The sequence below is a fragment of the Numida meleagris genome, chromosome 5 (assembly GCF_002078875.1).
Source record: "Numida meleagris isolate 19003 breed g44 Domestic line chromosome 5, NumMel1.0, whole genome shotgun sequence".
Lineage (NCBI taxonomy): Eukaryota > Metazoa > Chordata > Aves > Galliformes > Numididae > Numida > Numida meleagris.
The window spans coordinates 2,245,039-2,259,816 of NC_034413.1; the positions used below are offsets into that span (position 1 = coordinate 2,245,039).

General features: G+C 42.5%; 1 protein-coding gene across 2 annotated transcripts in view; it reads right to left on the reverse strand.

Annotated features, from left to right (window-relative positions):
- Positions 1,271 to 14,778, reverse strand: part of NPS (neuropeptide S) — a 41,935-nt gene continuing 28,427 nt past the window's right edge. The window contains exons 7-9 of one of the 2 annotated variants that reach the window (XR_002439669.1): positions 11,489 to 11,520; positions 2,448 to 2,563; positions 1,271 to 1,612 (exon numbers count right to left, since the gene is read on the reverse strand). The gene's annotated coding sequence lies outside the window, so the exon portion shown is untranslated. The remainder of the gene's footprint in view (positions 1,613 to 2,447; positions 2,564 to 11,488; positions 11,521 to 14,778) is intronic. The other variant, XR_002439670.1, reaches the window with a different exon arrangement.

Here is a 14,778-nt window from a genome sequence, read left to right on the forward strand (position 1 = left end):
GATGCTTCTGCACTTACACTCAGCACATTTTAAACCATGCTGGAAGAGACCTGTTTTCTGCACAGGGAAAGGGGATGGCAAAGCCAACGAGCTAGCCACGTTGCTGAGCCACGCTGCTCTACTGCTACTGCCAATACTGCACACTATTCACCAGCAGTGCTTCTCCATTTGATCATTTGGAGCCTGTTTGTATTTCCCTCCTTTTCAGTGGACAGTACTGTGTTCCACTGATCAAAGTTTCTACTGGCAAGTAGGGGCCATTCAGGAAGCCCCCCACCCCAAGGGCAGGGATGCTGAAACCAAGCCATGAAGAGTTTTCACACCTTTTTCATGCTCTGGAACAGATTCAGCCAAGAGGAACAAAGAGCTCCAGGTGTAGAGGCCGTGCCCATGCTGCATGGCATGGGCTGTACAGGAGCTGGTGTGGAGCATGGAGATGACTGTGGGCCATGGTGGTGCATGTCTAGAGTGAAGCTGAGGCTTGCATACACCGACCCGCTTCTTTTTCCCTCTTGTGCCCCAAAATGTGCAAAGCAACTACTAAAACCTTGTCTCAATTTATCCCATAAAACTTATTTATTCCCACATGGTCAAACACGTATTTACTTTGCTTATTAATGCTTACTCTGCAGCTCTACTTTCCGAGCAGCCTCCGTTTTTTCTGTCTTTACAGAAGCAGCGTATCACAAGTTACTTCCTCAGTCTGCCCTATTTCTGTTCCTCAGCTTGTGTTTCCTTGCATCCTAAGTCATTCCTACATTCATACAACATCCCCAGAGAATAAGACAAGCTTTCCTTCTCCTCTTTGCGTGAAAATCCCTCCCAACTGACCAAAGCAGTAAAGCAGAAAATACATACCAAAAAAAGAAAAAAAAAAAAAAGCCGCCAAGTCCATCGACCTCCTCACCTCTGAACGCTCCTTTGGCCAACGTCTGCCAACTCTGAGAAAAAAGAAAAACGCATTTCTTTTTTTTTTTTCCAATCATGTTCCTGATGTGTCTGCGCCTTCCAACCCGGATTGCTGCAGAGAGCTGAGGCAGGGCAGGAGGTGTGGGAGAGGAGCGGCCCCGCTGCATGGTGCACAATGGGGTGCTTTCCCAAAAAATCACCTTGTCTCCACCAACAGTTCCTCTGCTTTCTCTGTAAAAAACACTGCTTTGTTTCTGGATTTAATATCTAAAGTGCTTTGAAGCACATTAACTTCGCTATCTCTGTGGTTATTCCGCAGGAGAATGCCTAAGGGTAACAGTGATGAATGCTAACATAAAGATTTACGTTTACCATAATATTAATTTATTAAAAGCTTTCAATTAATACAAAATAATTAGAAATAAGCAAGTTTCCTTCAAGCTGGTCCACTACCCGTGAAGTTTCTTTCTCGCATACTTCAATAATGTTTTCTGCAGGACAACAGTATACCCATAATCACATCTAATTTAGAGGCTTGAAAGACGTTCTTATCACAACTTTCCATATGTCGCATACGATGGCTATTGTGTACTGCTTTCACAGTGGCAATGCTAAAATCAAGAGAAGGTCCCACCACGCTGGATGCCGTCCAAATACACATCCTTGCTCCAAAGAATTTACAGTAATCTGAGGCCAGTGGAGCCTGTAGCAAAAGAAGGGGACGACAAGACAGTGATGGAGGGATAAGCAGTTTATGCTCGTGAATGGTGCTCAGAAAACCCAACGCACGCTATGAAATTAATGAGATAAATGTATGAAATGAAATTGCAGCACATCCTCAGCCACCGAATATTTTCCAGCCCATTTACATAATTTTAAAGGCTTGTTGGTCTATTAGCAATCAGCACAAACAACTTTTGGGTGTTGACTTTTCCCAGCCTGACTTGTATGTTTTATGCAGGCCAAGACCCCCAGTGTTAGCAAGTGTGTTAACACAGGGGCGGTCCTGCTCTGCATGTCACATCAATTCCGAGATAATAAAGCAATGCTGGCTATAAATTCTGCAGGGTTTTGTCATCTGGATTTCACATGCTCCATTTTGCTTGCTCCAGTAAGGAAAGCAGGATGTAAAAAGGGTTGTATCTGTCTCAGGGTTATGAAACAGGGAAAAGCGATAGGAATTAAAATGGATTATCCAGGTGGGCAAGGCACAACTCTCCGTGCTGGTGCTGTCCTGCCCTGTTGCACACACCCACATACACCACTTACCTGCACCACTTTCTTTAACCTTTCTAAATGAATGTTGTTCAAGATATCAGATGTGCGATAGCATCTGTTCAATCGTTCTGAACTTTAATATTTTGTAGTCCTTTCTCATATCATTACCACTCAATATAGAATTTAGATACTCAGTGCAAAATTTAAGCTGCCATTGGTAACAACCCCTCCAGAAAAAAAAAAAAAAAAACAAAAAAAACCCCAAAAAAAGCGAAGACAAATACAACAACAAAATATTATTCTCACCCTTCTGTAAATACCTTTTAAATCTATTGTCCATTTATCACCAAAGTCACCTGGCGGATTTCAGTATGCGGAGAGGAAATCTCAGATTTCAGTCTGCATATGAAGAGTAACTCTCCATGAACACTGACTCCTAAACAATATTTATATTAGAGCAAGACAAAATAATCAACGAAAAATTAAGGGCATAGTTGCATAAGATCAAGCATAGAAAGATTCTACATCAAAGTTGCCTACACTGGAAAATGATCCAGGTATATCTAAGTCATTCTGTAACTTGGACCACACTGGTCATTACCAACTGTGACAATAAGTAGATACACATTTTGGAAAGGAACTCAGGGTAGAAATCAATGAAGGGTATTGGTAAGATGCATTTCAGCCCAGTGTATTTCAGTTTTGTCACTTGATTTCAATGGTTTTATTTATTTATTATCTATTTTTACGTATCACTAAGACGGTAAATGGAAAAGTATGTACAGAGTTACTAACAGCGAATGCACTGGCAAAAAATCTTTAAATAAAAGTTCTTTTATTTCAATAATTAGGGTGACGTGACTTTATTAAAAAAGAAGATTGAAAACTTTGTGATGTGAGACAATTTTAAATGGAAACACGTTGAATTATTTACTATGGTAAAATAAGTATTTAATGGAGAAGCATTTAAAATTTAATTGACTGCTGAGATTATCAGTTGAATTATGTGAGGCACTGACATGACGTACAGCTTTCTCTTGTAATTGAAAACACTAAGAAAAGCATTTTTATAAATCTATTTTGAAACACAGAAAAGTTAATGGAATATTTGTTGCAAAATGTTGTGCCGTGTTATTACTCAAGTCACTGGAGATAATTAAAACTGCGTGATTTAGGGGGAGTAAGGGATGAGTAGGACAGTGCTTGTATTTAGATGATTATGACTAAAATTTCTGCCTAGAATTTTAGATGGATAATTAAATAACTTAAGTCCTGGTATGCAAAGTAAGTTTAACTGACTTAATAAAAACTCAATAAATTTAGACTCCCTCTTTTGATTTGTATTTACCGTCTCCTTGCACCCAAAATCACCAGCCATGGCCTTCCACAATGGGAAAATACATTCTAAAGAAGGACAACGCACCAGGGAGAGCTCCTGCTGCAGCTCACCTTGCTCCCAAGACCCAAGATATGAGGCACCAGGGGGAAACCAGCTCTTTCCCACTTATCCTCGGCTTCCCTGCAGTTTCCGTGTGCCATATTATGGAGCTCTGTCCTTACTTTGTCCTTCCTTCAGGTGGCCAGAGGAAGGCAATGGCACGGAGATCTGACAAATGCAGGAATGACAAAGCTAGAGTCTGTAAGGTCAGTGGGTGGACCTGAAGGGCTTGCTCCACGTCCCACCACTAATGTGAGCCAAGAGCAGCATCAGGTCTCCAAGCTCCACATCTTCCCACACACCTGCTACCCAAGGTAAGGACTGCTCCTGAGCTGCAGAACTCACTGTACATCGTGTTTTGGTAACAACCATCTCTAATGACAGACTTAATTGACTCAGAGCGCTCCCCGTGCATCCGCATTCCCCTCTGGATGAGATTTTTCACACTGTCTTTCTTGCTCACTTGAAATGGCTCCCACCAGGTCCATGTGGCACTGCTTTAAAAGTAGATGTCTCCCTCTTTATAAGGATTAATGCTGTTTCAAAATTATAAGAAATAACGGCAAGTTTTTTAAAAAAATGACTGCGTAGTCATGTACTGATGAAAAATCACCTAGGAAGCACCAGCTGAGTCAGCCATTAAATGATAATTCCAGGCTATTTCTGGATTATTTATAACACTTGACAAAATATTACTAATATTAGACATTGCCAAACAATGTGTCAGATTGCCACTCTAATTACTCCACCAGGAACACAAACCCTTTTGCAGCCGATCACATTTGGATATGTTTGGAGCAACCCAATAAATTCTTTGTGTTATTTTTAAATTGTTGTAATTTCATTTTAAATTCCCTGGCAGTTGCACGCTAGCACAGGGCTGTAACTATTCTTTTCATCACAGCACTCATCTCACTGACATTTCCATCTATCCAGAGACTTTTCAGAAATATTTTTTTTTTTAGACAAGCACGTTTAATACATTCACACTGAAAAACAAAATCCATTTTGGCTCACAGCTTCACTGGTGATCTGTGCTTAGGACGCGCAGCATGAAAATAACGCATTATTCTAGAAATTTCTTTCATTTTTCTTTTCTTTCATACCTTTGTGGGAGAAGGAAACCTCACTCTGAGCAATTAAAGGCTTTAATATCTTTAACTTCTTAGCACCGTGTAGAAGCAAGAATGTAAGATGTAAGAAAAGATGTAAGAAAAAGTAATGAGTGTATATTGGAACAATTAATCACCAATAAGGGGAACTCAAAACCTGTGGCAATGTATTAATTCTCAACGTGCAGCGGGCTGAGGATGGAGCAGGACTGTTTCAGAGAACATCTGTGCTACAATAGCCACTGTCAGTTTGGAGTCATCTCCATTGGACGCCAAGTTGCATCGTTTGCCTGTAGCACTTCATGGCAATTTGTGCACCAAGCCACTGCAAGGAAGCAGGAGCTGTCCCTGCTGCCCACCCTGCTCTGCCCCAAAGTCCCTGGGCTCCACCACCAAGAAACAGGCTGCAGACACATCCCATGTGCAGGTTCCCCTGCAATGCTCTCATGTGCTGTGCCTGTCTGCTGGACTTGATGATCCCTTCCAAATTGGGATATTCTATGATTCTATGCTCAGGCATATTCACACACCTAAGCGCTATCTGCACCTCTGATCTTAAAACCTTTGCTTTAAAGAAGTCTTCTTTCCAGTGCAAACAGGAAAGGCACTGAAAAATATTGGCTCCCACAGTGCTATAAGAAAAACTACCCCACGATCCAGTAATATAATCCATCCACAATGATTTTTTCTTTTAGACTTAGTAATTAAACTCAGTCTCAGCTGAGAATCAGGATGTCAGCCTGAAGTGAAAATAAATGATTGAATTATAAATCCCTAAAAATAGAAATTCAGAACGCAATCACTGACACAACCTTCATTTGGGCCCCTATAGTATTATAAAAGACATTTAGTAAACAACAAGGTAGCTAATGATGCAGTAAGCATTTTCATACAGCACTTAGAGACAACTCACTACACATAATTAGAGCATTACTAGAGTCATCAACTGTCTAGTACATCTGATAAAGAAATGTCACCTGCCTCAAAATATGGCAGCATTTCCAGCTGCCTTATGTGCAAAGCTTTAAAAATCAGAGAGAGAAGACGAGAAAAACAAAGCTAATGACATAGCTCACATCTTGCTGTTTCGAAGCAGCGTGGAAATTTGGAAGTGAAAAACCTTTTCATCAGTGTCATTTGCTGAACTTTGTAACAAGCTCTTCTTCTGAGATTAATAAACCATCTAAACCAAATCTTCTGTCCGTCTCTAAGCAAAGCTGTTGGCCTGGGCTGAGAGCCGGGTCGAGCTCCTGCATGGCCTGTGCAGGGCTGAGCTATCGGTTGGTTTTGTCTTGCTCCAGGTTGACCACTAAAATGTGGAACATATTTGTCACCCAGACTTCTCCTACATGATGTGGTGATGGATGTGATGCCAAAGGATGATTCATCCCCTTAAGACATTACTCAGGTGGGTTGAACCACCCTTGGGCATGTTGGCCTCTCTCTCTATTGCGGAGGGAGCGAGATTGTTTAATCAGACATCCAGCTCTTAAATTATTGGAGTAGCAAATGCTACTTGTTCACGAGCCTGTAAGCCTGGAGCTTCCACCACCAATCGATAACGCAACCAGAAAAAACTGTGTTAGCATCTTGTCTTGGGGTGCAGTCAGGCTGCCGACAGAAATGCTACGTTTGTAGAGTGTTCTATGAAGATAGATGTGTCCAAGTGCTGAGATCAGCACGGCACAGCTTCCATGTATTTTTAAACAGTCATGAAGGCGACAGGAACTCAGCAAGCAGATTAGCATCAGTGATGTGGAACCACAACATGCACATAAATAAAGTATTGAGTGAAGAGTGAATAACTCCAGCACTCCAGGATAACAGGATCTTTGGTAGCAATTGAAGGATTTTTGTTACTGGAAACAAGCGTTTTCTACCCTCCTAAATTACTTCATGGATCACTTTTAGACACGGAGATAATTTAGCGTGGATCCAAAAGAATCTTTTCTTGGTCTGATCTTATTCTGTGTTTTCATTTGGATAGAGGAATAAAGAATGCCACAAAATAGGGGAAAAAAAATGAAGAAAGAAAAAGAAAACGCAAACAACTGAACTTAGATAAGCGAGGAAAAGGTATGCATTCAGAAAGGTGCTATGCGGGCAGGGAGCATCCTTCCTCGCAGCAAGACTTCAAGGTGTGGTGGGAGTGGGAGAACGATGCATCCAATATGAACCAGCATTGTGATTGCTGCAAAAGAGATGACGTAATTTAAGAAAGGTCAGAGACGAACTGCAGAGATGGGAGAGACTTCACAAACTTTCAGACAAACAAACAATCAGAAAAAAAAACAACCAAGAAAGACTTTTCTTTAAAGAGTTGAAAGATTTGATATTGATTAATATCAGGAAGAGAAGATGGAGGGAGGTTGTTTCAAAGGAGGAAACCAGCAGCCAGCCCAGCTGCTCTTTTTGGACACCGAAAATGAGGCAACATGAGATCAACACAATGGCAACAAGAGACACATTAAGAATTCCTAATTGATCTTCCAGGAGCAGTCTAGACAGACCAGACCTTCACATTCCCAGTGGCACTAGAGCTGCTTTTTGCTGCTCCCACAGCAGAACACCTACTTCACTTGCTGTTCACAGGAACGTGGTTTTGCTTGGAGGCTACACAAGATTTGGGGCTGAACCATCTCTGGAGTCTCTTTCAGTTTCACATCCGCAGGGTGATTTTTTTTTCCTGACTCCTAACATCAAAACCCCCCATATTCATTCCTTTGTTGCTATTGCAAGTCAGGGAAGAGCCACTTGGGAGAAGGAGAAACCTCTTTTGATGCACGACTTGCTAATGGCACAATGAAGACTGCAGATGTCCCCTTGGCAAGAGTGGCCTGGATTAGAAAGACGTAATGAAAACACACTCTGTGTTTAGTCGTTGGGAAACAAGTGGTTTCATAAGCCTGTATTTTCCTTTCTTCTCGTTATTTTTTCCCCTCAGGGTAGTTCTTTCCTTCTTTTCTGAAAGGCTCGTGTTACCATGGGAAACATGACAGAAAGCAGCAGGCATTGTTAGCCTGGGCGGTCTTGAATAATTTTTATGTGAAAACCTTTTAATTCCTAAGGTATAATTTTAAGGTGCTGATACAAATCCCATTGTAGTCCACAAAAGGCTTTCCTCAGAGTTAAATATGTAAGAGTTAACTGATTATTCCTGCACTAACAAATTCCTGCAACGGGAACAAAAATAATGCTCTGAAGAACACAGAAATAACTCTGGAAGAGCGAAAGAACGGACTCTATTAACAATGTAGAAAACCTTTGACTGAGTCAACACAAAGCATTTTTCATTGTGCTTGGCTTACACAATCCAGAAGTCAATTCACTGTCAGAATATTTGTTCTGGACTTGTCAGGAATCTATTGTAGAAGTAACAGCTCTGTCTGCAGAAGCCTCTGCGAAACGCTACCACCATTTCTACTGCCCTATCACAAGCACTTGTAACGCCTCATTTCTTCTGAACATGGAGGTATTTCCTTGTTCCACTTTTGAAGTTGGCTGGAGGTGTTTCAGAGCTGACCTGGAGAAATAAGTCAAGTTAATAACATGATGCGTAGCTGGTAACCTGCTCAAGTCCAACACAGAACTTCAGTGAACATCACATTTGTTTTTTGCACGAGTAACTTTCGGAAAACTTCACAACTCTGTAATGTATGCAAACATTTTTAAGAGAGCCCGTTTCATCTTTTATTCTATTAATTCATTTATCAAAAGGGGAATAAGAGCCTTTGGGTTTATTTACATCTTATCAGCAAGAAAACATTGCAATCTAAAATAATCCAGAGCAGAAATCTGCCAAGAACATTGGGGAAGCAGCTTTTCTTGCAGGTGTTAATGTGCTGAATCAGAAGCAAGGCTTGAGGAACAGATATAGAGAAAATAAAGATATTTGTAATGCCTGACACGCTACAATCTTCTTTTTTTTCCAGGATGAGCTTTCTAAATTGTACCCTAAAGTATCTGTTTGAATTTAACTGAAGGTCAACAAATTCTCTTTGTAAAATGAAAACTATCCAATTATTCAGTACATCAGGGAGCTAATGCAAGGACAGATAATGAGGTCTGTACAGAAACATGAATATTAAACAGTCAATATTGCATAACTTGTGTTACTGTCATGGGGATGGATCCAAAGCCCACTGGGATCAGCTGGAGGATCAGCCCACTCAACCCAAAGGGCTCTGGTTCAGCCCCATACACGCGTGCACTTTCTGGGCAGACTCACAATTACGGTGAATAGAAGGATACAGAGGGAGGAGGAGGATGTTAGCATGATGATGCAGAGGAGCCTGGAGGTGCTTCAAAGTCTTCAGCACCCAGAAAAGGATGTGGTCTTCCTGGAGACAAAAGTGGTCTCCTGCAGAGATTCAGCCACATGGGGCTGAAGATGGCTGCTCCAGCTCCAGCCCATGTGAACCTGCTCCAGCCAGCACACTGCCTTTGCTGGAGCACAACATCTGACTCTTGTCACCAGCTATCTGTGTTTGCAGAACAACCACAATGCATCGCCCCTAAATGCTCCATTTCTTCTTTCAGACTTTGTGATAATTGTAAGTGTAATTAGCATTTGTAAGTAGCTCATAATAAACTATTGTACAACATGGAGTTCTCAAATGCAGACTACAGGTAATCTGTAGTTTAGAAGATATATATACCCAGAGAGTCAGAGACGCGTGTAAGCAAGCACTTAGAAGTATAATTACCCTGAGACACTTCACAAGCTATTAGATAGCTCAGACCCAGCCCAGCTGCCAGTGTCCTGCAAAATAAAGCAGTCTCACAATAGCAAAATGCCCATATCTGCCCCAAACTTACAGCCAGTTGCATACACCCACGTCTTCAGTTGAGATTTAGCCATTTCATATCCCGTGTTAGGCTTCAGCTGATTAACTGAATTCAAATATTCAATTACTTTTTGCTGATAAGAAAAGCTCTAATTGAATTGTAAATTTGGAATCCAGAATGACCTCTGCAGATGCTGGGAAGAGGTGGGTGTCTAAATATCTCCTTGCAATGACTTCTACATTGAAAATTCTTGGTTTTTTTTTTCTTTTGTTATTGTTTAATTATGATATATATTTTCCTTGCCAAATCAGACCTGGATCCTTATTTGAAATCTTGATCTGCCAGATCTCAGTAAAACTACCATTCCTCTGCACCCTCGCCTCACTGCAGCTCCAACCAGACTCAGTGAGCAGTGGTAGATGGGAGCAACACTGTCTTCAGGGCAGCCAGAAGAGATGTTCGTGATCCTGTGGCCATCCCAAGTTTCTCCAACTCTCACAGAGAAGAGAAAATGGAAAGATCCCCTCCTACAAAGCTGCCTCTCTGAACCCCCAGTGCTACGGCCACGTCTGCTCAGGCAGTCTCAGGGAAATCACACGGCCACTCAAAGTCAACAGTATTTTCCAAATTATACTAAATCTCTGTGTGAAGTCTGTCACTCGGGAATAGAGTGACCTTGGTTCACTGCAGCTTAATCCTCCTCTAATCCTCCCCTCTAAGGCAGGATTACAGCACAGCAAGCTGAGATGTCTCCTCCTGGACAAGAGCTTCCAGGCGGGGTGAACGTGCCTTACATCTCCCTGCACCCTGCAGTGCCTCTGTGGGCACCTACAGCATCCTCAGAGCCATGGGACTGGAGCCAACATCTCTGTGCTGCCTTCTTCTTCAAGAGGGCCATGGGAATTAATGGGACTACTGGACAAACATGGCTTCTTCTAGACTAGCAAGTAAAATTTCATCCCAGAAGAAAGTGCTCAATTAAACCAATTGATTTGCTCGTATTGTGATGCCCATCTATAAGAAGGGATGGTTCAGTCTGGAGAAGAGGAGGCTCAGAGGAGACCTCATTGCTCTCTCCAAGTCCCTGAAATGAGATTGTAATGAGGTAGGGGTAGGCCTGTGCTCCTAGGTAACAGTGATAGGACGAGGCGTCATGGCCTCAAGTTGAGCCAGGGAAGGTTCAGGTTGGGTATTAGGAACAATTTCTTCTCTGAAAGAGTGGTGAGCTGCTGGAACAGGCTGCCCAGGGAGTGGTGGAGTCACCATCTTTGGAGGTGTTTAAGGAAAGGGTGGATGTAGTACTTAGGGACATGGCTTAGTGGGCAACACTGGTGGTAGGTGGACGGTTGGACTGGATGATCTCAGGTGTCTTTTCCAACCTTAACGCCTCTATGGTTCTATTTATTATGCTGTCATTGCTGAACTGCAATATTCTATTTTGGCATTTCAATAGATATGAAGAATAGTACACACTTACTTCGATGTGGAAGGTGCACACAGTTATAATTTTGGGATGTTTTAAGGTACTATGCCTGCTGTCAGCTCACAACAAATCAGGTGCCAAGGAGGTCCTCCATGGGCAAACCGCTCTTTAGCAACAACAGTATTTTAGTGCTGCCTAATGAGATATTGGATCATTAGAGAAATGTTAGTTTCCAAGGAACAACAGGAGCAATTAATTTGGTCTCACATCACAGAAGGTTGCAGCACATGCTTGTTTGGGGAGAATAATATATCAGGAGAAGCCCTGAGCAGGACTTGTGGGCTGTTGGTTTGAAACCATAATGCTTGTAGAATACTTGGGATCATTTAATAATTTATCACTACCTCTTGTTAAAACCAATAACATGAATTATTTTAAGCCTTGGTACTGTTAAGGTAAGAGGAAAAGCCTGGCAAAAACTTAAGAGTCTATGCAGAAAATATTGCAGTATGTTTTTATTTCTTCCCAATAAATGGCTCACGTATCTAATTAATTTCAAAAGTGTAGAGTTCTAAATTGGTTTGTGCTCTTAGTACTTACCTCTTCTAAGGGAAGATCAGTCTCAGACTTACCTAAAATAAAAAAATACAGGCAGAACATAAAGATCCCAGTCCACGAGTATGAGCAGTAAATATTTTTAATGCAAACTTGAAATCACTTTTAAGTGAAAAGAAATAAAAAGTTGACTCATGCTGAACTTCTCCCTTAGGGTACTTAAAGAGGGGAGAACTCCTTTTGTAGGTGCCTCCCTTTCATGCCAGGATATTTGCAATACCCTTATATTGCTTACATGGAGCAAAGTCCAGACCAGTCCTTAGCTGATTCAGCTTTCTGCTGCCTACAAGTGATATGAGATGAGGCTTAATGAGCTCTCAAGACAATCATGCACAGCTCAGATATTAAGAACAAACTTGAGCTCTGGTGCAAACCAACATGCGCATCGCCAACTTGCTTTTAGACATCGCAGTCAAAGAGAGATCTGCTCCTCATTAAGGCTGCCCCTGTGGGGTAACTGCATTTTAATGATTGATAAACTGTCTTGGAGAGAATGTCAGACCTTAGCCTAAAGGTGGATAGTGATACCTGGGCCCCAGTTGTGCTGGATCCTCAGTTCTCTGCTTCGACAGATCTCATCTACAGCTTTCATCCTTGGGCAGAACGTTGCTTTATCTACAGGAGCATTTACAGATTTAGATCAAATTGCTGAAAGTTCCATTTCAAAACAGGAGGGGTTTTTATTTGTTTTTGTTTGCTTGTTTTAAATTGTTGCTCTGCTTGTCTGCATGTTAAGAAGAAAAGGCTGTTTCTATTGCAGTGTTTCTACTGTGATATTGACATGCAGAAGAAATCGATAAAAGACTCTTCTGCTGCTGGCTGTATGAAAGGAGATGCTGCTGTTTTCAGTCACTGAGTTTCTGTTTCACTTGTGAAGGGGATGCAGCATCTCCCCTCGGTGTGGCTGTACTGCTCCTCCCTCGGTCTGCCGACGCAGGTGGGAAGCGGAGCATCGCACCGACCCACACTCAGGCTGTGTTCCAGCACCCACATCCAGTTAAGCAGTAAATAAATGCTCCATGGGTATGTTTCATAGATCGTTCCAGACATGCTCGACATACAGAAGGGGCTGGTTTTCTTCCTACTCAGGAAATTAGCCATTGATACCTCCTTTTAGAAACTAAAACCATCACTGGCCCTTGGTTCTAAGTGAAATATGCCTGAAATACTGGAAAACTGAGTGGAAGCAGAAATCATTTGCTGTCGTAGGCCTGGGGAAAGGCCTGGTGCAAGATGGGAAGGTGTTGCTGCTACCCCCAGTCTCTGAGCCAATGCAGGCTGTGCCACCCGGCCTATCTCCTCCCTTCCCTCCCAGCTGCAGCCCCAGAAAGCCCCAAAGTGCAGAGGATGACCTCCTGCAGGCACCAGCAGTATTTGAGGCCCGGAATTCCTCACGGCTTCAAAGTGCTGAAGGAATTGGAAGAAAAAAAGTAAAAATTTAAAAAAAAAAAAAAGTCATTGCCTGAGTCTAGGGCCAAAGGAGATCATAAGCCACAGGGAAAGCGTGCTGCAGTGTGGAGCGCATCTCCTGCAGGAGCGGTGGCTGAGACTGCAGTGTGTTCCTTTTCTTGGACACAATATCAATTGGGAATCCCGCCGGAGCACGGAGCCGTGCCCCCAAACTCCAACCTCTATTTACAAGATGTCTCTTCCCCAGGATTGTTATGGCAACTCTACAGACGTGACATGCATTCTTCTTGGGCCTGCAGAGAACCTGAAACGACTGTTTAGAGTACACGAATCGTCTCGAGCAGAGGTGTAAAAACCAACGGGGCAATTGAAATGTCAGCGTGGCTGATGTCTCTTAGCCACCACGGATATTTTAGGAAAACAACACGTAAAGAACTGATGGCATTTATGGCAGAACCCAAAAGTCCTGGTGCCGAACGCTGTAACAGAGCAGTGTGCAGCTGTCACAACACGCAGCCATCAGACCTTCCAGCCCCTGCGAGCCGTGACTCCACAAAGCCCTGACCACCAGAGACAAAACCCCACAACCTGAGAAAGCAGAGCAAATTGATTTCCGCCTGTTTCAAGCGCCTTGGTCTTTCGTATTTCTTTCACTTACTATTAATTTTAAATTAAGCCCTTACAAAGCCTTCAGGTGTCCGGACTGCAGTTCGTGTTGTTGACCTAAAATACCCCTCCCATCTTAGCTGTGGGTTTTTCTGCATAAACCCCCAGCCAAAGCCATGCGTTAGCCAGCTGGTGGCAGTGTTTTCATTAGGAAAAGATTAAAGGTATCGCACTCACTTTCCATACCATCCACTCCATCAGCTATTAAAGTGAAAGAATCTTACTTGTTACTTAGCTCCTTCCATTAAAATTCTAAGAAAATCCGTACAATAAAAGCACTCAGTTGCTGCAGCAGAGTGCTTTGCTTTTAATAGGTTACATAATGGCAGGAGAGCGTGGAGATGGGGGTTTCATTCCCTTTCGAGCTCGGCTGTTGTTTATGCTGCCAGAATGCTGCTTTGTTAGAGGGATCCTTGCTTTTCTGAGCAAGTTTGTTTGGATTTCGAACCGAGATGTGAAGAACAAGATAAAAGCATGATAGATTTAATACTGGTTTCTACCCACTGCGGTGCACTGTGTTTTGAAGGAGAGCAATAGAAATTGTTTCTCGAAAATGAGAGCCCTGCAATATTTCCCTGCTCTCCCCACACATTCAGCAATGGCGTGCTCCCATCACTCTCCTGAATTTTAATTTAAAGCAGGTTATGGCTGCGTGGAGGAGAGCTTCATCTCTCCTTGTGATATTTATTAAAAAGAAATAGCAATTAATCAGCATTTATCAGAAATAACTTCCAGGATATTGAATGCCTTATCTCCAAATACCGCTCAAACACCGATCCCACCCAAGCTTCCAGTAATGAGCCATGACACTCAATATTTACAGATTTTTCCGTCCTGAAATAGCAGGTACCAAGAATGGTAAGTGATAAGTGAAAGCACTTCTGACCCCTGTGATTGAGAATAACATCACACTCCCACTCGGAGGAATCAAACACTCCTCCCCATATGTGATAGCCATGCCATCTGCACCGGCTCCATCTGCTAGCAGGCATCTTAAGCCTACACATATGCACCCCAAACGGATGCCAGTGCATGGCAGAACATCTCCTTTACGTCTGGGAAATCACACCATGCTACAGCTAAGACGTAAGAAAAAAAAACAAAAAAAGAAGAAATTGCTTATTATAACACACAAGCACTTTGAGCTTTACTCAGCCCCTTGGGTGCAGAGCAGCATGGCCATCAGCTGCAGACCCCAA